A 22109-nucleotide genomic window follows, 5' to 3' on the forward strand; every position below is an offset into this window, starting at 1 on the left:
GAGAGGTGAGACTATGTAAAGTGGTGCCGTATTTATATAAGGGTAGCCAGACAGCGGGACCAAGCCTTCTTATTTTAAAAAACCACAACCTAAGGTGACATGAATTGTATCGGTAAACAAACCAGCTGTCTTGAAGTCTAACTATAGAGGCGACGAGAGGGGTCACTGTGATGCTGAAAGTTCAGTGAGTGTAAACAGTAGAACGCTGTGTGATACGTTTCCTTGCAGTGATGACAGCTCGCGTTTTCAAAGCAGAGAGCAAACATACAATGGGGAAGAAGAATAAATAAGGAAAGACATATATTATATGCAGACAGTTATTATACTTTGCTTTTCACCTGTAACTCGCTCAACTGTCGGTGAATGCTGCGTTACCCTGCATAGCCAGGTCACCACAGCAGGTGTCCACAGTGTTTGGCCAAGTTACTATAGTTGTGAGCTTGTAGATGTGAGGTAGCGTGGCTGAGCAGGCTAAACTGGCTAGATTTAGGCTCCAGTCTCTCTGGAGCCGTGGGCTTGAATCCCAACACTTTAAGTTTACTAGAACCAAATACTTTTGCAAAAAAGGTTCATGTAATAAATATTCATTAGGGTTGTGGTTGTGAGTATGACACTAATGGATAAAAGTGGGACTAACAATGCTACAATTCCTGAGACTACCACTGCACTAACAGCCTGGGAGAGGTTTGAGCTGGATACAAGATACTTGCATGAGGGAACTAACTCGAAAGGGGAACTATCCACTGATGTGTTCTATCGCTTGCTGAGTGAGTATGTTGACACAATGGATGCAAAAGATTGTTTTGTGTGTACAGAGATACCTGTTTCGGTACAAGAGGGGGTTACCTATCATAGACTGTCATTAACATATGGGATACGTTGTAGTCTGTTACTAACAAGATTCTATAACCAGGAAGAGATTCAGTATTTTTACTCAAATCATGATCTTGTGTTTTCTAATGTGCCTATCATAGAGGATGTGAGTGGGGTAGCTAAGTACTATAGCATAAAGTTAGTTAAAGGATTCTTTCAGGCGACATTAACAATTAGTACATCTTATGCACACCACAATAATTTGACATGTTTGCTTACACCTGTAGAGAAAAGCTTTTTAGATTACAGGGAAGAGAGAAGAAGGGCATTGAAGGGTAAACTAGAGAAAGGATTACAGCAACGGGCCTTTGCTAGTAGTGACGGTTATAGTGCAATTAGAGAACAAGGGAAGTTAGCTTTAGACGCACTACATGTAGGAAAGCTTTGCATATCCAAGACCAAATCATACTATTACAATGTGTTTGTGGGAATGAGTGAATGTAAGCGTGTGTTTTTGTTTCAGAGTAAATGGACGTTCATGTTAAATGGACAGGATCCAGCAATCCCCGGGATTTATTACATATGTGGACTTAATGCTTATTACCATCTTCCAAAGGGATAGTATGGGACATGTTATTTGGGGATAGTTTTCCCAAAGATATATCAACTTGACGATTTGAAAAGGTTACCAAAATTGTCTGAATTACATCGTACTAGACATAAGAAAGAGACTGCTGCTGGTGTAGTAGGAGACATATTTGGGACGATAATTTCTTCAGTGGGAGTTATTATGAACTCCATAAAGATTCAAAAGTTGTCTACTATTGAGGATAACATGCTGACAAACTTTTCTGGGGCTATACTCCTGATGCATACTGAACTTGCTGCGGAGGGGGCTATGACTCTTCAAATCAGGCTTGCTTTAGACATTCTTTTAGTGAAAAATGGCAGAGTTTGTAGATTGCTCAATGGGTGTAATTGTTGCGCTTACATACCAGATAATAGTAAAGAGATTAGAAGTATGCTTACTAACTTGACTAGGGATAGTACGGACTTGAAGGATTTGAAAGAACCAGGTGTTTGGAAAAAGGTTGGGAAAGGATTTGCTTCAGTGGGAAATTGGATTAGTAACATTTGGCATGGGATATTGTCTAAAATAATACAGGGGATAATGATTGTTATAGATTGCTTATTTGGATCATGGGTGGCATGTAAAATTAGTAAAAGAATAAAATTGAAGATGGCGAAAAATAATAGGAGGAGGGAAGAAAAACAAAGGGAAAAATTATTCAGGGCAAGATCAAAGGGGAAACCAAGAAGGGAAGAGATTGATATGAGGGAATTTTAGTATGTAAAATTAGTAGGGAAGATTTGTGTGATGACAAGAGTCATCAGAGGAGGGATTGCTGGAGTGTGTCTTTTAAAATGAATATTAACATGAAAAGCTTACAATATATTGTGTAATGAAGCTGCATAAAAAATGTGTTAACGTAGAAATAATGCACACGTTTGAAATGTGCCCACGGGGATTGGCTACCAATGTATACGAAGACTAATGAAAGTTATTAATGCTGAGTTAATTATGTACTAATGTTTTTAATTTGAATTAACATATCAAATTTGGAGTTATTTATTAGGAGTTTGTTCATTAAGCAGTAGGCCTTAGTTTAGCGAAGGTCTGTGCCTAGCTGCCTGGTCTCATATTAAACTGTCTTTTTCTAACGTGCAATGTGCTATTTTCCTGAAGGACATGAAACTGTACTTTCCCAGAAGCTAGAGATGTGTGTAGCTGTAGTAAATTCTTTCTCATGGGACCCTACTTGCTCAAGGAGACATTCTTGCTGAATGCAACAGTGTAATTTGTAACAGGTGCAATGCTGCCTGGAGTAGGAGAAAACAATGGAACTACTGACTGTAGCGTAAAATGTAACTTTTCTTACCTGTCATTCCAACCGATGAAAACGTCAATAACATGGGCCAATCAACGACATGAGAACTTTGGTTTGTGTAAAACTCTGGTGAAGATTATTGGACAGAGATGGCGATGCACCAATGATTATCCATTGAGGAATTAGGAGTAAATTAGACAGCTTTGATTTAACAACATGACCCGAGGAGAAATCAGGCATTTATTGGACATTCCACTCCAAGCCATTCTTTGCCATTCTACTGAGCCATTTAGGCCATTTAGTTTGAGACTTTGCCGTTTGTTCGCCCTGTTACTCTAAACCACCCTTTACTTATTCCTTACCTGATACTTATTTCTCCTCTATATGAGGGAAGTTCTTGTTCCTTAGCTATGCCATACTGATACTTTGCCCTGTCCTTTCTTTGCTGATGATGCAAACGACTGATGTCCCGAGGACGAAGACTGACGCTGTTTGCTGATCCGTTGGATTGGTAACTATCTGATGAAAATTGTAATTGTCTGTCTGCCTTTTCTTTCTAGGTACCAACTGCTCTTTGATAGAGGCCATAGTTAGATGTTTTCCAAATTTGTGTTTGCTAAATTGTTTTGCATGAAGCCCAACATGCTGATGCTAATACGAGGTTATTTAAGGTGTTCACTAAAATCTGACGCAAATAGACAAATGACTGAGTTCTTGCTTTGTTGAACCATGCACTACTGAGACTTTGCTAAGTTGCTTCTTAATAATTATGTGTTAATACTGAGTGAATATTCTCTATGCATTGATTAATTGCGTTTCTAATTGCAAATCTGAAGAGTTACTAATGAGATGAATTGCTGATGAGATTAACAGAAATGACTTTAGATTGTAACCAGTAGGGAAATAAATATCCTAACACTTAACTAAATTGGTGTGGTTATTCATGACTGAAAGATCATGGTGTGTTCACTTTATTGACTCTCATTAAAGGTTATTGATTAGCATGCTGATTAGTTATTGCGATTGTTGTTGAGATATTGATCTATTGATTTGTGATGCCAAAAGACATCTCGTACTGGGAAGTCCCCGAACCTGGTCTAAAAGGTTCATCGACCTAGGCGTGTCTCCTTGTAAGTTTACTTATCAAGGCTCTGACGCGCCTTCACTAATAAAAAGTAATCTGATCGCTTGCTGCGGAGTCATCGTCAACAAAAACTACCAAAATATTACTTCAATGTATTGTAATTACGACTGCCTCAGTTTTATGCATTACGTGAGTAGTCGGACAGCAATTTATTTAGTGCAAAAATATTTCTTGTTGATGTACGTACGTTTTTAAACTGAAGTGTCATAGCTGTAGCGGCAATACTCCCAGTTTAGGTGGTTTTATAAACTAAGTTTTACTTTCTCCTACTTAAAACTTTTTGCAGAACAATGCACATTAAATGGGAAGGCAGTTTTCCTTAATTGTGTACTATTTGCTGCCTAATGTTGACATGTAAGCACACCACCAATAACTGACACCTACAGACTCGAAAGCTCCATACCAGTACAATATTTGTATGATATTGCACTTTAAATCCACGTACAACTGAATTAAAGCAATCTTAGCTCATTTGAGGGTAGTGTGATAGTACATCACATATGGATAGAACACGTTTGGAAAGTGTAATTTTCATGATTACATTACATTTAACATATAAATTCAAGCTGAAGTAGGGATGGACAACAAGGTCGTATAGAGCAAAGCTGAAGACAACAAGTTACCATAACAATCTGTAAATATATGCTCTTTATTATGTTTAGACAACTATCACCTAATAGAACACATTTTGGCTACCATATTTTGTACTCCTGAAACATGGTGTTTTGAAGACGAGGTGGCTGAGTGGTTAAGGCAATGGACTGCTAATCCATTGTGCTCTGCACGCGTTGGTTCGAATCTCATCCTCGTCGGTTTATTGTTCCGTCCTTAGATTTTAGTATGTGGTAGGGCTGGATTAACCCTATTTTATGTGAAAGTTAAATGACATATCCCATGGTATTTCCGGCAGTACAACGGCTCAGTTTGGAAACACCGCTCAGTTGAGTACTGTGCTTAGGCATTACTGTAAACAGCGCCAGCCGGGTTCTGCTCATGAATCACAAAATCTTTCCTGAGGCGGAGGGTTGGTAAGTTGAGGGACGTAGATAGTTTGATTCCTTATCCTTAAAGAAAGAGAAGCAGCGCGTGTGGGACGCCAATGTAAGGGTTGTCTTCCTACGGACTCTCAGGACTGGCGCTCGCTGACACCTCCCATGGCCCGGGCCAATCCTGACCTACTGAATGTATCACGTGCCTGCTGCTGTTGGCGTTGACTTTCCTAGGATCACTTCACAGGCTATACACCCTTATTCTCCAACTCCCCTATACAACAGAACATCTCACTTCAGAAAGCTTACAGAAACGGGTTTGCACATGGTAGTGTGGCTGAGTGGTCTAAGGCGCTGGATTAAGGCTCCAGTCTCTTTGGAGGCGTGGGTTCGAATCCCACCACTGCCAGTATTTTTCAACTCACAAACGTATTTTGTCTGCATCAGTGTCTCACTCTCTGCCTTCTGCACCTACGATCCACATAGCGAGAGGTGAGACTATGTAAAGTGGTGACGTATATATATAAGGGTAGCCAGACAGTGGGACCGAGCATTCTTATTTTAAAAAACCACAACCTAAGGTGACAAGAATTGTATCGGTAAACAAACCAGCTGTCTTGAAGTCTAACTATAGAGGCGACGAGAGGGGTCACTGTGATGCTGAAAGTTCAGTGAGTGTAAACAGTAGAACGCTGTGTGATACGTTTCCTTGCAGTGATGACAGCTCGCGTTTCTAAAGCAGAGAGCAAACATACAATGGGGAAGAAGAATAAATAAGGAAAGACATATATTATATGCAGACAGTTATTATACTTTGCTTTTCACCTGTAACTCGCTCAACTGTCGGTGAATGCTGCGTTACCCTGCATAGCCAGGTCACCACTGCGGGTGTCCACAGTGTTTGGCCAAGTTACTATAGTTGTGCGCTTGTAGATGTGAGGTAGCGTGGCTGAGCAGGCTAAACTGGCTATATTTAGGCTCCAGTCTCTCTGAAGCCTTGGGCTTGAATCCCAACACTTTAAGTTTACTTGAACCAAATACTTTTGCAAAAAAGGTTCATGTAATAAATATTCATTAGGGTCATGGTTGTGAGTATGACACTAATGGATAAAAGTGGGACTAACAATGCTACAATTCCTGAGACTACCACTGCACTAACAGCCTGGGAGAGGTTTGAGCTGGATACAAAATACTTGCATGAGGGAACAAACTCGAAAGGGGAACTATCCACTGATGTTTTCTATCGCTTGCTGAGTGAGTATGTTGACACAATGGATGCAAAAGATTGTTTTGTGTGTACACAGATTCCTGTTTCGGTACAAGAGGGGGTTATCTATCATAGACTGTCATTAACATATGGGATACGTTGTAGTCTGTTACTAACAAGATTCTATAACCAGGAAGAGATTCAATATTTTTACTCAAATCATGATCTTGTGTTTTCTAATGTGCCTATCATAGAGGATGTGAGTGGGGTAGCTAAGTACTATAGCATAAAGTTAGTTAAAGGATTCTTTCAGGCGACATTAACAATTAGTACATCTTATGCACACCACAATAATTTGACATGTTTGCTTACACCTGTAGAGAAAAGCTTTTTAGATCACACGGAAGAGAGAAGAAGGGCATTGAAGGGTAAACTAAAGAAAGGATTACAGCAACGGGCCTTTGCTAGTAGTGACGGTTATAGTGCAATTAGAGAACAAGGGAAGTTAGATTTAGACGCACTACATGTAGGAAAGCTTTGCATATCCAAGACCAAATCATACTATGACAATGTGTTTGTGGGAATGAGTGAATGTAAGCGTGTGTTTTTGTTTCAGAGTAAATGGACGTTCATGTTAAATGGACAGGATCCAGCAATCCCTGGGATTTATTATATATGTGGACTTAATGCTTATTACCGTCTTCCAAAGGGATAGTATGGGACATGTTATTTGGGGATAGTTTTCCCAAAGATATATCAACTTGACGATTTGAAAAGGTTACCAAAATTGTCTGAATTACATCGTACTAGACACAAGAAAGAGATTGCTGCTGGTGTAGAAGGAGACATATTTGGGACGATAATTTCTTCAGTGGGAGTTATTATGAACTCCATAAAGATTCAAAAGTTGTCTACTATTGAGGATAACATGCTGACAAACTTTTCAGGGGCTATACTCCTGATGGATACTGAACTTGCTGCGGAGGGGGCTATGACTCTTCAAAACAGGCTTGCTTTAGACATTCTTTTAGTGAAAAATGGCAGAGTTTGTAGATTGCTCAATGGGTGTAATTGTTGCGCTCACATACCAGATAATAGTAATGAGATTAGAAGTATGCTTACTAACTTGACTAGGGATAGTACGGACTTGAAGGATTTGAAAGAACCAGGTGTTTGGAAAAAGGTTGGGAAAGGATTTGCTTCAGTGGGAAATTGGATTAGTAACATTTGGCATGGGATGTTGTCTAAAATAATACAGATGATATTGATTTTTATAGATTGCTTATTTGGATCATGGGTGGCATGTAAAATTAGTAAAACAATAAAATTGAAGATGGCGAAAAATAATAGGAGGAGGGAAGAAAAACAAAGGGAAAAATTATTCAGGGCAAGATCAAAGGGGAAACCAAGAAGGGAAGAGATTGATATGAGGGAATTTTAGTATGTAAAATTAGTAGGGAAGATTTGTGTGATGACAAGAGTCATCAGAGGAGGGATTGCTGGAGTGTGTCTTTTAAAATTAATATTAACATGAAAAGCTTACAATATATTGTGTAATCAAGCTGCATAAAAAATGTGTTAATGTAGAAATAATGCACACGTTTGAAATGTGCCCACGGGGAGTGGCTACCAATGTATACGAAGACTAATGAAAGTTATTAATGCTGAATTAATTATGTACTAATGTTTTTAATTTGTATTAAAATATCAAAATTGGAGTTATGTATTAGGAGTTTGTTCATTAAGCAGTAGGCCTTAGTTTAGCGAAGGTCTGTGCCTAGCTGCCTGGTCTCATATTAAACTGTCTTTTTCTAACCTGCAATGTGCTATTTTCCTGAAGGACATGAAACTGTACTTTCCCAGAAGCTAGAGATGTGTGTAGCTGTAGTAAATTCTTTCTCATGGGACCCTACTTGCTCAAGGAGACATTCTTGCTGAATGCAACAGTGTACTCTGTAACAGGTGCAAGGCTGCCTGGAGTAGGAGAAAACAATGGAACTACTGACTGTAGCGTAAAATGTAACTTTTCTTACCTGACATTCCAACCAATGAAAACGTCAATAACATGGGCCAATCAACGACATGAGAACTGTGGTTTGTGTAAAACTCTGGTGAAGATTATTGGACAGAGATGGCGATGCACCAATGATTATCCATTGAGGAATTAGGAGTAAATTAGACAGTTTTGATTTAACCACATGACCCGAGGAGAAATCAGGCATTTATTGGACATTCCACTCCAAGCCATTCTTTGCCATTCTACTGAGCCATTTAGGCCATTTCATTTGAGACTTTGCCGTTTGTTCGCCCTGTTACTCTAAACCACCCTTTACTTATTCCTTACCTGATACTTACTTCTCCTCTATATGAGGGAAGTTCTTGTTCCTTAGCTATGCCATACTGATACTTTGCCCTGTCCTTTCTTTGCTGATGATGCAAACGACTGATGTCCCGAGGACGAAGACTGACGCTGTTTGCTGATCCGTTGGATTGGTAACTATCTGATGAAAATTGTAATTGTCTGTCTGCCTTTTCTTTCTAGGTACCAACTGCTCTTTGATAGAGGCCATAGTTAGATGTTTTCCAAATTTGTGTTTGCTAAATTGTTTTGCATTAAGCCCAACATGCTGATGCTAATACGAGGTTATTTAAGGTGTTCACTAAAATCTGACGCAAATAGACAAATGACTGAGTTCTTGCTTTGTTGAACCATGCACTACTGAGACTTTGCTAAGTTGCTTCTTAATAATTATGTGTTAATACTGAGTGAATATTCTCTATGCATTGATTAATTGCGTTTCTAATTGCAAATCTGAAGAGTTACTAATGAGATGAATTGCTGATGAGATTAACAGAAATGACTTTAGATTGTAACCAGTAGGGAAATAAATATCCTAACACTTAACTAAATTGGTGTGGTTATTCATGACTGAAAGATCATGGTGTGTTCACTTTATTGACTCTCATTAAAGGTTATTGATTAGCATGCTGATTAGTTATTGCGATTGTTGTTGAGATATTGATCTATTGATTTGTGATGCCAAAAGACATCTCGTACTGGGAAGTCCCCGAACCTGGTCTAAAAGGTTCATCGACCTAGGCGTGTCTCCTTGTAAGTTTACTTATCAAGGCTCTGACGCGCCTTCACTAATAAAAAGTAATCTGATCGCTTGCTGCGGAGTCATCGTCAACAAAAACTACCAAAATATTACTTCAATGTATTGTAATTACGACTGCCTCAGTTTTATGCATTACGTGAGTAGTCGGACAGCAATTTATTTAGTGCAAAAATATTTCTTGTTGATGTACGTACGTTTTTAAACTGAAGTGTCATAGCTGTAGCGGCAATACTCCCAGTTTAGGTGGTTTTATAAACTAAGTTTTACTTTCTCCTACTTAAAACTTTTTGCAGAACAATGCACATTAAATGGGAAGGCAGTTTTCCTTAATTGTGTACTATTTGCTGCCTAATGTTGACATGTAAGCACACCACCAATAACTGACACCTACAGACTCGAAAGCTCCATACCAGTACAATATTTGTATGATATTGCACTTTAAATCCACGTACAACTGAATTAAAGCAATCTTAGCTCATTTGAGGGTAGTGTGATAGTACATCACATATGGATAGAACACGTTTGGAAAGTGTAATTTTCATGATTACATTACATTTAACATATAAATTCAAGCTGAAGTAGGGATGGACAACAAGGTCGTATAGAGCAAAGCTGAAGACAACAAGTTACCATAACAATCTGTAAATATATGCTCTTTATTATGTTTAGACAACTATCACCTAATAGAACACATTTTGGCTACCATATTTTGTACTCCTGAAACATGGTGTTTTGAAGACGAGGTGGCTGAGTGGTTAAGGCGATGGACTGCTAATCCATTGTGCTCTGCACGCGTTGGTTCGAATCTCATCCTCGTCGGTTTATTGTTCCGTCCTTAGATTTTAGTATGTGGTAGGGCTGGATTAACCCTATTTTATGTGAAAGTTAAATGACATATCCCATGGTATTTCCGGCAGTACAACGGCTCAGTTTGGAAACACCGCTCAGTTGAGTACTGTGCTTAGGCATTACTGTAAACAGCGCCAGCCGGGTTCTGCTCATGAATCACAAAATCTTTCCTGAGGCGGAGGGTTGGTAAGTTGAGGGACGTAGATAGTTTGATTCCTTATCCTTAAAGAAAGAGAAGCAGCGCGTGTGGGACGCCAATGTAAGGGTTGTCTTCCTACGGACTCTCAGGACTGGCGCTCGCTGACACCTCCCATGGCCCGGGCCAATCCTGACCTACTGAATGTATCACGTGCCTGCTGCTGTTGGCGTTGACTTTCCTAGGATCACTTCACAGGCTATACACCCTTATTCTCCAACTCCCCTATACAACAGAACATCTCACTTCAGAAAGCTTACAGAAACGGGTTTGCACATGGTAGTGTGGCTGAGTGGTCTAAGGCGCTGGATTAAGGCTCCAGTCTCTTTGGAGGCGTGGGTTCGAATCCCACCACTGCCAGTATTTTTCAACTCACAAACGTATTTTGTCTGCATCAGTGTCTCACTCTCTGCCTTCTGCACCTACGATCCACATAGCGAGAGGTGAGACTATGTAAAGTGGTGACGTATATATATAAGGGTAGCCAGACAGTGGGACCGAGCATTCTTATTTTAAAAAACCACAACCTAAGGTGACAAGAATTGTATCGGTAAACAAACCAGCTGTCTTGAAGTCTAACTATAGAGGCGACGAGAGGGGTCACTGTGATGCTGAAAGTTCAGTGAGTGTAAACAGTAGAACGCTGTGTGATACGTTTCCTTGCAGTGATGACAGCTCGCGTTTCTAAAGCAGAGAGCAAACATACAATGGGGAAGAAGAATAAATAAGGAAAGACATATATTATATGCAGACAGTTATTATACTTTGCTTTTCACCTGTAACTCGCTCAACTGTCGGTGAATGCTGCGTTACCCTGCATAGCCAGGTCACCACTGCGGGTGTCCACAGTGTTTGGCCAAGTTACTATAGTTGTGCGCTTGTAGATGTGAGGTAGCGTGGCTGAGCAGGCTAAACTGGCTATATTTAGGCTCCAGTCTCTCTGAAGCCTTGGGCTTGAATCCCAACACTTTAAGTTTACTTGAACCAAATACTTTTGCAAAAAAGGTTCATGTAATAAATATTCATTAGGGTCATGGTTGTGAGTATGACACTAATGGATAAAAGTGGGACTAACAATGCTACAATTCCTGAGACTACCACTGCACTAACAGCCTGGGAGAGGTTTGAGCTGGATACAAAATACTTGCATGAGGGAACAAACTCGAAAGGGGAACTATCCACTGATGTTTTCTATCGCTTGCTGAGTGAGTATGTTGACACAATGGATGCAAAAGATTGTTTTGTGTGTACACAGATTCCTGTTTCGGTACAAGAGGGGGTTATCTATCATAGACTGTCATTAACATATGGGATACGTTGTAGTCTGTTACTAACAAGATTCTATAACCAGGAAGAGATTCAATATTTTTACTCAAATCATGATCTTGTGTTTTCTAATGTGCCTATCATAGAGGATGTGAGTGGGGTAGCTAAGTACTATAGCATAAAGTTAGTTAAAGGATTCTTTCAGGCGACATTAACAATTAGTACATCTTATGCACACCACAATAATTTGACATGTTTGCTTACACCTGTAGAGAAAAGCTTTTTAGATCACACGGAAGAGAGAAGAAGGGCATTGAAGGGTAAACTAAAGAAAGGATTACAGCAACGGGCCTTTGCTAGTAGTGACGGTTATAGTGCAATTAGAGAACAAGGGAAGTTAGATTTAGACGCACTACATGTAGGAAAGCTTTGCATATCCAAGACCAAATCATACTATGACAATGTGTTTGTGGGAATGAGTGAATGTAAGCGTGTGTTTTTGTTTCAGAGTAAATGGACGTTCATGTTAAATGGACAGGATCCAGCAATCCCTGGGATTTATTATATATGTGGACTTAATGCTTATTACCGTCTTCCAAAGGGATAGTATGGGACATGTTATTTGGGGATAGTTTTCCCAAAGATATATCAACTTGACGATTTGAAAAGGTTACCAAAATTGTCTGAATTACATCGTACTAGACACAAGAAAGAGATTGCTGCTGGTGTAGAAGGAGACATATTTGGGACGATAATTTCTTCAGTGGGAGTTATTATGAACTCCATAAAGATTCAAAAGTTGTCTACTATTGAGGATAACATGCTGACAAACTTTTCAGGGGCTATACTCCTGATGGATACTGAACTTGCTGCGGAGGGGGCTATGACTCTTCAAAACAGGCTTGCTTTAGACATTCTTTTAGTGAAAAATGGCAGAGTTTGTAGATTGCTCAATGGGTGTAATTGTTGCGCTCACATACCAGATAATAGTAATGAGATTAGAAGTATGCTTACTAACTTGACTAGGGATAGTACGGACTTGAAGGATTTGAAAGAACCAGGTGTTTGGAAAAAGGTTGGGAAAGGATTTGCTTCAGTGGGAAATTGGATTAGTAACATTTGGCATGGGATGTTGTCTAAAATAATACAGATGATATTGATTTTTATAGATTGCTTATTTGGATCATGGGTGGCATGTAAAATTAGTAAAACAATAAAATTGAAGATGGCGAAAAATAATAGGAGGAGGGAAGAAAAACAAAGGGAAAAATTATTCAGGGCAAGATCAAAGGGGAAACCAAGAAGGGAAGAGATTGATATGAGGGAATTTTAGTATGTAAAATTAGTAGGGAAGATTTGTGTGATGACAAGAGTCATCAGAGGAGGGATTGCTGGAGTGTGTCTTTTAAAATTAATATTAACATGAAAAGCTTACAATATATTGTGTAATGAAGCTGCATAAAAAATGTGTTAATGTAGAAATAATGCACACGTTTGAAATGTGCCCACGGGGAGTGGCTACCAATGTATACGAAGACTAATGAAAGTTATTAATGCTGAATTAATTATGTACTAATGTTTTTAATTTGTATTAAAATATCAAAATTGGAGTTATGTATTAGGAGTTTGTTCATTAAGCAGTAGGCCTTAGTTTAGCGAAGGTCTGTGCCTAGCTGCCTGGTCTCATATTAAACTGTCTTTTTCTAACCTGCAATGTGCTATTTTCCTGAAGGACATGAAACTGTACTTTCCCAGAAGCTAGAGATGTGTGTAGCTGTAGTAAATTCTTTCTCATGGGACCCTACTTGCTCAAGGAGACATTCTTGCTGAATGCAACAGTGTACTCTGTAACAGGTGCAAGGCTGCCTGGAGTAGGAGAAAACAATGGAACTACTGACTGTAGCGTAAAATGTAACTTTTCTTACCTGACATTCCAACCAATGAAAACGTCAATAACATGGGCCAATCAACGACATGAGAACTGTGGTTTGTGTAAAACTCTGGTGAAGATTATTGGACAGAGATGGCGATGCACCAATGATTATCCATTGAGGAATTAGGAGTAAATTAGACAGTTTTGATTTAACCACATGACCCGAGGAGAAATCAGGCATTTATTGGACATTCCACTCCAAGCCATTCTTTGCCATTCTACTGAGCCATTTAGGCCATTTCATTTGAGACTTTGCCGTTTGTTCGCCCTGTTACTCTAAACCACCCTTTACTTATTCCTTACCTGATACTTACTTCTCCTCTATATGAGGGAAGTTCTTGTTCCTTAGCTATGCCATACTGATACTTTGCCCTGTCCTTTCTTTGCTGATGATGCAAACGACTGATGTCCCGAAGACGAAGACTGACGCTGTTTGCTGATTCGTTGGATGGGTAACTATCTGATGAAAATTGTAATTGTCTGTTTGCCTTTTCTTTCTAGGTACCAACTGCTCTTTGATAGAGGCCATAGTTAGATGTTTTCCAAATTTGAGTTTGCTAAATTGTTATGCATGAAGCCCAACATGCTGATGCTAATACGAGGTTATTTAAGGTGTTCACTAAAATCTGACGTAAATAGACAAATGACTGAGTTCTTGCTTTGTTGAACCATGCACTACTGAGACTTTGCTAAGTTGCTTCTTAATAATTATGTGTTAATACTGAGTGAATATTCTCTATGCATTGATTAATTGCGTTTCTAATTGCAAATCTGAAGAGTTACTAATGAGATGAATTGCTGATGAGATTAACAGAAATGACTTTAGATTGTAACCAGTAGGGAAATAAATATCCTAACACTTAACTAAATTGGTGTGGTTATTCATGACTGAAAGATCATGGTGTGTTCACTTTATTGACTCTCATTAAAGGTTATTGATTAGCATGCTGATTAGTTATTGCGATTGTTGTTGAGATATTGATCTATTGATTTGTGATGCCAAAAGACATCTCGTACTGGGAAGTCCCCGAACCTGGTCTAAAAGGTTCATCGACCTAGGCGTGTCTCCTTGTAAGTTTACTTATCAAGGCTCTGACGCGCCTTCACTAATAAAAAGTAATCTGATCGCTTGCTGCGGAGTCATCGTCAACAAAAACTACCAAAATATAACTTCAATGTATTGTAATTACGACTGCCTCAGTTTTATGCATTACGTGAGTAGTCGGACAGCAATTTATTTAGCGCAAAAATATTTCTTGTTGATGCACGTACGTTTTTAAACTGAAGTGTTATAGCTGTAGCGGCAATACTCCCAGTTTAGGTGGTTTTATAAACTAAGTTTTACTTTCTCCTACTTAAAACTTTTTGCAGAACAATGCACATTAAATGGGAAGGCAGTTTTCCTTAATTGTGTACTATTTGCTGCCTAATGTTGACATGTAAGCACACCACCAATAACTGACACCTAGAGACTCGAAAGCGCCATACCAGTACAATATTTGCATGATATTGCACTTTAAATCCACGTACAACTGAATTAAAGCAATCTTAGCTCATTTGAGGGTAGTGTGATAGTACATCACATATGGATAGAACACGTTTGGAAAGTGTAGTTTTCATGATTACATTACATTTAACATATAAATTCAAGCTGAAGTAGGGATGGACAACAAGGTCGTATAGAGCAAAGCTGAAGACAACAAGTTACCATAACAATCTGTAAATATATGCTCTTTATTATGTTTAGACAACTATCACCTAATAGAACACATTTTGGCTACCATATTTTGTACTCCTGAAACATGGTGTTTTTGAAGACGAGGTGGCCGAGTGGTTAAGGCGATGGACTGCTAATCCATTGTGCTCTGCACGCGTGGGTTCGAATCCCATCCTCGTCGGTTTATTGTTCCGTCTTTAGTTTTTAGTATGTGGTAGGGCTGGGTTAACCCTATTTTATGTGAAAGTTAAATGACATATCCCATGGTATTTCCGGCAGTACAACGGCTCAGTTTGGAAACACCGCTCCGTTGAGTACTGTGCTTAGGCATTACTGTAAACAGCGCCAGCCGGGTTCTGCTCATGAATCACAAAATCTTTCCTGAGGCGGAGGGTTGGTAAGTTGAGGGACATAGATAGTTTGATTCCTTATCCTTAAAGAAAGAGAAGCAGCGCGTGCGGGACGCCAATGTAAGGGTTGTCTTCCTACGGACTCTCAGGACTGGCGCTCCCTGACACCTCCCATGGCCCGGGGCCAATCCTGACCTACTGAATGTATCACGTGCCTGCTGCTGTTGGCGTTGACTTTCCTAGGATCACTTCACAGGCTATATACCCTTATTCTCCAACTCCCCTATACAACAGAACATCTCACTTCAGAAAGCTTACAGAAACAGGTTTGCACAGGGTAGTGTGGCCGAGCGGTCTAAGGCGCTGGATTAAGGCTCCAGTCTCTTTAGAGGCGTGGGTTCGAATCCCACCGCTGCCAGTATTTTTCAACTCACAAACGTATTTTGTCTGCATCAGTGTCTCACTCTCTGCCTTCTGCACCTACGATCCACATAGCGAGAGGTGAGACTATGTAAAGTGGTGACGTATATATATAAGGGTAGCCAGACAGTGGGACCGAGCCTTCTTATTTTAAAAAACCACAACCTAAGGTGACAAGAATTGTATCGGTAAACAAACCAGCTGTCTTGAAGTCTAACTATAGAGGCGACGAGAGGGGTCACTGTGATGCTGAAAGTTCAGTGAGTGAAAACAGTAGAACGCTGTGTGATACGTTTCCTTGCAGTGATGACAGCTCGCGTTTCTAAAGCAGAGAGCAAACATACAATGGGGAAGAAGAATAAATAAGGAAAGACATATATTATATGCAGACAGTTATTATACTTTGCTTTTCACCTGTAACTCGCTCAACTGTCGGTGAATGCTGCGTTACCCTGCATAGCCAGGTCACCACAGCGGGTGTCCACAGTGTTTGGCCAAGTTACTATAGTTGTGAGCTTGTAGATGTGAGGCAGCGTGGCTGAGCAGGCTAAACTGGCTAGATTTAGGCTCCAGTCTCTCTGGAGCCATGTGCTTGAATCCCAACAGTTTAAGTTTACTTGAACCAAATACTTTTGCAAAAAAGGTTCATGTAATAATATTCATTACGGTCGTGGTTGTGAGTATGACACTAATGGATAAAAGTGGGACTAACAATGCTACAAATCCTGAGACTACCACTGCACTAACAGCCTGGGAGAGGTTTGAGCTGGATACAAGATACTTGCATGAGGGAACTAACTCGAAAGGGGAACTATCCACTGATGTTTTCTATCGCTTGCTGAGTGAGTATGTTGACACAATGGATGCAAAAGATTGTTTTATGTGTACACAGATTCCTGTTTCGGTACAAGAGGGGGTTACCTATCATAGACTGTCATTAACATATGGGATACGTTGTAGTCTGTTACTAACAAGATTCTATAACCAGGAAGAGATTCAATATTTTTACTCAAATCATGATCTTGTGTTTTCTAATGTGCCTATCATAGAGGATGTGAGTGGGGTAGCTAAGTACTATAGCATAAAGTTAGTTAAAGGATTCTTTCAGGCGACATTAACAATTCGTACATCTATGCACACCACAATAATTTGACATGTTTGCTTACACCTGTAGAGAAAAGCTTTTTAGATCACACGGAAGAGAGAAGAAGGGCAGAGAAGGGTAAACTAGAGAAAGGATTACAGCAACGGGCCTTTGCTAGTAGTGACGGTTATAGTGCAATTAGAGAACAAGGGAAGTTAGCTTTAGACGCACTACATGTAGGAAAGCTTTGCATATCCAAGACCAAATCATACTATGACAATGTGTTTGTGGGGGTGAGTGAATGTAAGCGTGTGTTTTTGTTTCAGAGTAAATGGACGTTCATGTTAAATGGACAGGATCCAGCAATCCCCGGGATTTATTATATATGTGGACTTAATGCTTATTACCGTCTTCCAAAGGGATAGTATGGGACATGTTATTTGGGGATAGTTTTCCCAAAGATATATCAACTTGACGATTTGAAAAGGTTACCAAAATTGTCTGAATTACATCGTACTAGACATAAGAAAGAGACTGCTGCTGGTGTAGTAGGAGACATATTTGGGACGATAATTTCTTCAGTGGGAGTTATTATGAACTCCATAAAGATTCAAAAGTTGTCTACTATTGAGGATAACATGCTGACAAACTTTTCAGGGGCTATACTCCTGATGGATACTGAACTTGCTGTGGAGGGGGCTATGCCTCTTCAAAACAGGCTTGCTTTAGACATTCTTTTAGTGAAAAATGGCAGAGTTTGTAGATTGCTCAATGGGTGTAATTGTTGCGCTTACATACCAGATAATAGTAATGAGATTAGAAGTATGCTTACTAACTTGACTAGGGATAGTACGGACTTGAAGGATTTGATAGAACCAGGTGTTTGGAACAAGGTTGGGAAAGGATTTGCTTCAGTGGGAAATTGGATTAGTAACATTTGGCATGGGATATTGTCTAAAATAATACAGGGGATATTGATTGTTATAGATTGCTTATTTGGATCATGGGTGGCATGTAAAATTAGTAAAAGAATAAAATTGAAGATGGCGAAAAATAATAGGAGGAGGGAAGAAAAACAAAGGGAAAAATTATTCAGGGCAAGATCAAAGGGGAAACCAAGAAGGGAAGAGATTGATATGAGGGAATTTTAGTATGTAAAATTAGTAGGGAAGATTTGTGTGATGACAAGAGTCATCAGAGGAGGGATTGCTGGAGTGTGTCTTTTAAAATTAATATTAACATGAAAAGCTTACAATATATTGTGTAATGAAGCTGCATAAAAAATGTGTTAACGTAGAAATAATGCACACGTTTGAAATGTGCCCACGGGGAGTGGCTACCAATGTATACGAAGACTAGTGAAAGTTCTTAATGCTGAATTAATTATGTACTAATGTTTTTAATTTGTATTAACATATCAAAATTGGAGTTATGTATTAGGAGTTTGTTCATTAAGCAGTAGGCCTTAGTTTAGCGAAGGTCTGTGCCTAGCTGCCTGGTCTCATATTAAACTGTCTTTTTCTAACGTGCAATGTGCTATTTTCCTGAAGGACATGAAACTGTACTTTCCCAGAAGCTAGAGATGTGTGTAGCTGTAGTAAATTCTTTCTCATGGGACCCTAATTGCTCAAGGAGACATTCTTGCTGAATGCAACAGTGTAATTTGTAACAGGTGCAAGGCTGCCTGGAGTAGGAGAAAACAATGGAACTACTGACTGTAGCGTAAAATGTAACTTTTCTTACCTGACATTCCAACCGATGAAAACGTCAATAACATGGGCCAATCAACGACATGAGAACTGTGGTTTGTATAAAACTCTGGTGAAGATTATTGGACAGAGATGGCGATGCACCAATGATTATCCATTGAGGAATTAGGAGTAAATTAGACAGCTTTGATTTAACCACATGACCCGAGGAGAAATCAGGCATTTATTGGACATTCCACTCCAAGCCATTCTTTGCCATTCTACTGAGCCATTTAGGCCATTTCGTTTGAGACTTTGCCGTTTGTTCGCCCTGTTACTCTAAACCACCCTTTACTTATTCCTTACCTGATACTTACTTCTCCTCTATATGAGGGAAGTTCTTGTTCCTTAGCTATGCCATACTGATACTTTGCCCTGTCCTTTCTTTGCTGATGATGCAAACGACTGATGTCCCGAGGACGAAGACTGACGCTGTTTGCTGATCCGTTGGATGGGTAACTATCTGATGAAAATTGTAATTGTCTGTTTGCCTTTTCTTTCTAGGTACCAACTGCTCCTTGATAGAGGCCATAGTTAGATGTTTTCCAAATTTGTGTTTGCTAATTTGTTTTGCATGCAGCCCAACATGCTGATGCTAATATGAGGTTATTTAAGGTTTTCACAAAAATCTGACGCAAATAGACAAATGACTGAGTTCTTTCTTAGTTGAACCATGCACTACTGAGACTTTGCTAAGTTGCTTCTTAATAATTATGTGTTAATACTGAGTGAATATTCTCTATTCATTTATTAATAGCGTTTCTAATTGCAAATCTGAAGAGTTACTAATGAGATGAATTGCTGATCAGATTAACAGAAATGACTTTAGATAGTAACCAGTAGGGAAATAAATATCCTAACACTTAACTAAATTGGTGTGGTTATTCATGACTGAAAGATCATGGTGTGTTCACTTTATTGACTCTCATTAAAGGTTATTGATTAGCATGCTGATTAGTTATTGCGATTGTTGTTGAGATATTGATCTATTGATTTGTGATGCCAAAGGATATCTCGTACTGGGAAGTCCCCGAACCTGGTCTAAAAGGTTCATCCACCTAGGCGTGTCTCCATGTAAGTTTACTTATCAAGGCTCTGACGCGCCTTCACTAATAAAAAGTAATCTGATCGCTTGCTGCGGAGTCATCGTCAACAAAAACTACCAAAATATTACTTCAATGTATTGTAATTACGACTGCCTCAGTTTTATGCATTACGTGAGTAGTCGGACAGCAATTTATTTAGCGCAAAAATATTTCTTGTTGATGCACGTACGTTTTTAAACTGAAGTGTCATAGCTGTAGCGGCAATACTCCCAGTTTAGGTGGTTTTATAAAGTTTTACTTTCTCCTACTTAAAACTTTTTGCAGAACAATGCACATTAAATGGGAAGGCAGTTTTCCTTAATTGTGTACTATTTGCTGCCTAATGTTGACATGTAAGCACACCACCAATAACTGACACCTACAGACTCGAAAGCGCCATACCAGTACAATATTTGTATGATATTGCACTTTAAATCCACGTACAACTGAATTAAAGCAATCTTAGCTCATTTGAGGGTAGTGTGATAGTACATCACATATGGATAGAACACGTTTGGAAAGTGTAATTTTCATGATTACATTACATTTAACATATAAATTCAAGCTGAAGTAGGGATGGACAACAAGGTCGTATAGAGCAAAGCTGAAGACAACAAGCTACCATAACAATCTGTAAATATATGCTCTTTATTATGTTTAGACAACTATCACCTAATAGAACACATTTTGACTACCATATTTTGTACTCCTGAAACATGTTGTTTTGAAGACGAGTTGGCCGAGTGGTTAAGGCGATGGACTGCTAATCCATTGTGCTCTGCACGCGTGGGTTCGAATCTCATCCTTGTCGGTTTATTGTTCCATCTTTAGTTTTTAGTATGTGGTAGGGCTGGGTTAACCCTATTTTATGTGAAAGTTAAATGACATATCCCATGGTATTTCCGGCAGTACAACGGCTCAGTGTGGAAACACCGCTCAGTTGAGTACTGTGCTTAGGCATTACTGTAAACAGCGCCAGCCGGGTTCTGCTCATGAATCACAAAATCTTTCCTGAGGCGGAGGGTTGGTAAGTTGAGGGACGTAGATAGTTTGATTCCTTATCCTTAAAGAAAGAGAAGCAGCGCGTGCGGGACGCCAATGTAAGGGTTGTCTTCCTATGGACTCTCAGGACTGGCGCTCCCTGACACCTCCCATGGCCCGGGGACAATCCTGACCTACTGAATGTATCACATGCCTGCTGCTGTTGGCGTTGACTTTCCTAGGATCACTTCACAGGCTATACACCCTTATTCTCCAACTCCCCTATACAACAGAACATCTCACTTCAGAAAGCTTACAGAAACAGGTTTGCACAGGGTAGTGTGGCTGAGCGGTCTAAGGTGCTGGATTAAGGCTCCAGTCTCTTTGGAGGCGTGGGTTCGATTCCGACTGCTGCCAGTATATTTCAACTCACAAACGTATTTTGTCTGCATCAGTGTCTCACTCTCTGCCTTCTGCACCTACGATCCACATAGCGAGAGGTGAGACTATGTAAAGTGGTGACGTATATATATAAGGGTAGCCAGACAGTGGGACCGAGCCTTCTTATTTTAAAAAAACACAACCTAAGGTGACAAGAATTGTATCGGTAAACAAACCAGCTGTCTTGAAGTCTAACTATAGAGGCGACGAGAGGGGTCACTGTGATGCTGAAAGTTCAGTGAGTGTAAACAGTACAACGCTGTGTGATACGTTTCCTTGCAGTGATGACAGCTCGCGTTTCTAAAGCAGAGAGCAAACATACAATGGGGAAGAAGAATAAATAAGGAAAGACATATTATATGCAGACAGTTATTATACTTTGCTTTTCACCTGTAACTCGCTCAACTGTCAGTGAATGCTGCGTTACCCTGCATAGCCAGGTCACCACAGCGGGTGTCCACAGTGTTTGGCCAAGTTACTATAGTTGTGAGCTTGTAGATGTGAGGTAGCGTGCTGAGCAGGCTAAACTGGCTACATTTAGGCTCCAGTCTCTCTGGAGCCGTGGGCTTGAATCCCAACACTTTAAGTTTACTTGAACCAAATACTTTTGCAAAAAAGGTTCATGTAATAAATATTCATTAGGGTCGTGGTTGTGAGTATGACACTAATGGATAAAAGTGGGACTAACAATGCTACAATTCCTGAGACTACCACTGCACTAACAGCCTGGGAGAGGTTTGAGCTGGATACAAGATACTTGCATGAGGGAACTAACTCGAAAGGGGAACTATCCACTGATGTTTTCTATCGCTTGCTGAGTGAGTATGTTGACACAATGGATGCAAAAGATTGTTTTGTGTGTACACAGATTCCTGTTT

The 22109-nt window shown here is 39.6% G+C and overlaps 7 non-coding genes across 7 annotated transcripts; all 7 read left to right on the forward strand.

Annotated features, from left to right (window-relative positions):
• Positions 1-4576: 4576 nt before the first annotated feature.
• TRNAS-GCU (transfer RNA serine (anticodon GCU)) lies at positions 4577-4658 on the forward strand. Its single transcript has one exon. It is a non-coding gene; the product is annotated as a tRNA-Ser (tRNA).
• Positions 4659-5162: 504 nt separating this feature from the next.
• On the forward strand, positions 5163-5244 carry TRNAL-AAG (transfer RNA leucine (anticodon AAG)). The gene has a single exon. It is a non-coding gene; the product is annotated as a tRNA-Leu (tRNA).
• A 4654-nt stretch (positions 5245-9898) lies between these two features.
• TRNAS-GCU (transfer RNA serine (anticodon GCU)) lies at positions 9899-9980 on the forward strand. Its single transcript has one exon. It is a non-coding gene; the product is annotated as a tRNA-Ser (tRNA).
• A 504-nt stretch (positions 9981-10484) lies between these two features.
• On the forward strand, positions 10485-10566 carry TRNAL-AAG (transfer RNA leucine (anticodon AAG)). Its single transcript has one exon. It is a non-coding gene; the product is annotated as a tRNA-Leu (tRNA).
• A 4655-nt stretch (positions 10567-15221) lies between these two features.
• On the forward strand, positions 15222-15303 carry TRNAS-GCU (transfer RNA serine (anticodon GCU)). Its single transcript has one exon. It is a non-coding gene; the product is annotated as a tRNA-Ser (tRNA).
• A 505-nt stretch (positions 15304-15808) lies between these two features.
• Positions 15809-15890, forward strand: TRNAL-AAG (transfer RNA leucine (anticodon AAG)). The gene has a single exon. It is a non-coding gene; the product is annotated as a tRNA-Leu (tRNA).
• Positions 15891-20538: 4648 nt separating this feature from the next.
• Positions 20539-20620, forward strand: TRNAS-GCU (transfer RNA serine (anticodon GCU)). The gene has a single exon. It is a non-coding gene; the product is annotated as a tRNA-Ser (tRNA).
• Positions 20621-22109: the final 1489 nt, after the last annotated feature.

This window comes from Pleurodeles waltl, chromosome 12, assembly GCF_031143425.1.
Source record: "Pleurodeles waltl isolate 20211129_DDA chromosome 12, aPleWal1.hap1.20221129, whole genome shotgun sequence".
NCBI classification, from domain to species: domain Eukaryota; kingdom Metazoa; phylum Chordata; class Amphibia; order Caudata; family Salamandridae; genus Pleurodeles; species Pleurodeles waltl.